Here is a 2,279-nt window from a genome sequence, read left to right as displayed (position 1 = left end):
AGCATCCGCAAGGTAGCTCCTGAAACTTTCCTCAATATGGAGGAACCGGCGGATGAAGTTGTTGTTGTTCTCGATCATGGTAAGAGTCTTAAGGATGAAATCATTCATTTTGTTGGAGTTTTTTGAGTTTGATTTGAAAGATTAAGTAGAGTTTGTTTTAGCAGTTAGGGTTTGGAGATGAATATATTGAGATAATGGAAATGTTAGTTGAGATATGCAATGTATTTATACTAAGCAATGTGTGGGTTGAGTTAATTGCTTTTTAATTAATATATATGTTAGGAAGTTGTGCCATAATCATCATCATATCTCTCAATAATGCTGCTTCAAATCTTATTACTAACCCTTCTCATTCCATATTATCCGTTCATATGTACAGTGATGTCAGTAATAATGCATGCATCGGAATTCTAACAGGCCGTAATTATGCATGCATCTAGTAATATTTAATTTAATTTTTTTTATTTTTTAAGAACAAACAACAACGGTTATTTTAAAACAACCCGTTGTCTTTAGTTATAACAACGGTTTTGTATATTAAAACCCGTTGTTATAACTTTCCCCCCAAAATTGAGTCACACTTTCCACAACGGGTTTTTATACATAAAACCGTTGTTAATAGTTTTAACAACGGTTTCCTTAAGAAAACGAACCGTTGTTAAAACCTTCTACAACAGACGCTTTAACAACGTCCGCTTTTTTATATAACAACGGTTTTTGACCGTTGTTATAGCCTGGATCTGTAGTAGTGCATGCATGTTGTTGAGTAGGGAATATTAAGTCGACTTGTAGGTGTTGTACAATCTAATCGATTCGGCTCCGGGACCCAAACTTTCCTAGGATTGTAAGATATAACCCAACTCAATCCATCACAACAATAATTGTTTGCTTATAATTTGAGAACATGTTTGTATGATCAATTCCCATGATTCCCCTATGATCCCATGACACCCTAGTGCTTTTTAATCAATTGTTTTCACCCCTTTCAATTCATCTTGCTTGTTTATTTTCATTGCTATTTTAGTTAGTGACCTTCTACATCAACCCAAATTGTGACAACCCTAGACACCACTAGTTTCAATAGAAATCTCATTTCAATACCCGTCCCTTGGGATCCGACCTTTACTTGCCTCTTTACTAATTGTAGAGTTGTTTGTGAAGCTATAAATTGTGTTTTGATTCGGACGTGACCCAACGACCACACCTTTAATTGTGAACACGAAACGGACCGATCAAAAATGGCGCCGTTGCCGGGGACGGTGTTTACTTGATTTAGATTTCCTTTTATTGTTATTAGTTGTGTCTTTCTTCGCCTTGGGGAAGTAAACCTCCTCAAGGTTTGTTCTAATTGTTTTCGAGTTGTTTGATATTTTGCATGTCTAGAAGGTCACAAGGTGATTTGTTACCTTTTGACCGTGAAATTGAAAGAACCTTGACGAACAATAGGAGATTTGCTAGGAGGAATTTGAGAGGTATTAGTGAGATTGTTCAACCCACTATTGAGTTCATCAACCCTTTCGCAATAGAAGGAGAGGAGAACCCATTACACAATACCCCACAAAATCAACCTACAATGCCTAAATTCTCGTCACATTCCGTACCCACCGAGGAGAACCTACCCAATGGTACTCCTACACCACAACATCTAACCGGAAATTTTATTGCCAAATCCGCCTTTATCCAATTAGTCGAAAGGAGCCAATTTGGGGGGGATGCCTAGTGAAGACCCCCATTCTCATATGGAAACCTTTTGCGACTATTGTGATACAATTTCTCAAACCGGTGTGACTCAAGACCAAATTCGATGGGTCTTATTTCCTTTTTCTCTAATCGGCACCGCGAAACAATGGTTGAAGGGCCTTGACAAGGCCACTCTCGGAATAGATTCTTGGAAGAAGTTGGCTCTAGCTTTCTACAAAAAATTCTACCCACCGGAAAAGACTAACATGCTAAGAGCTCAAATTATGGGTTTTAAGCAAAGGGATGAAGAATCTTTGTATGAAGCTTGGGAGCGGTTCAAGGGAATTTGTCGCTCATGTCCTCACCATGGACTTAGCGAATGGTTCTTGGTACAACAATTTTGGAACGGTTTATATGAAGATTCAAGGAACATTCTCAACATGGGATCAAATGGAATGTTCACCGAAGTTGATGACACTCAAACATGGAACAAGATTGAGGAAATGGCGGTCCATAACTCACAATATAGTAGACCTCTCAAGGTTACTAGAGGAGGAAAGCATGAAGTGGACTCCGTTACTCAATTGGGTGCTCAACTT

General features: G+C 38.4%; 1 non-coding gene across 1 annotated transcript; it reads right to left on the bottom strand.

Moving 5' to 3' along the window:
• Positions 1–1,946: 1,946 nt before the first annotated feature.
• On the bottom strand, positions 1,947–2,053 carry LOC141650732 (small nucleolar RNA R71). The gene has a single exon (XR_012546750.1). It is a non-coding gene; the product is annotated as a small nucleolar RNA R71 (small nucleolar RNA).
• Positions 2,054–2,279: the final 226 nt, after the last annotated feature.

The sequence above is a fragment of the Silene latifolia genome, chromosome 3, assembly GCF_048544455.1.
Source record: "Silene latifolia isolate original U9 population chromosome 3, ASM4854445v1, whole genome shotgun sequence".
Classification (NCBI taxonomy): domain Eukaryota; kingdom Viridiplantae; phylum Streptophyta; class Magnoliopsida; order Caryophyllales; family Caryophyllaceae; genus Silene; species Silene latifolia.
Note: the sequence above shows the minus strand (reverse complement) of the source record. Positions and strands in the feature narration are given on the sequence as shown.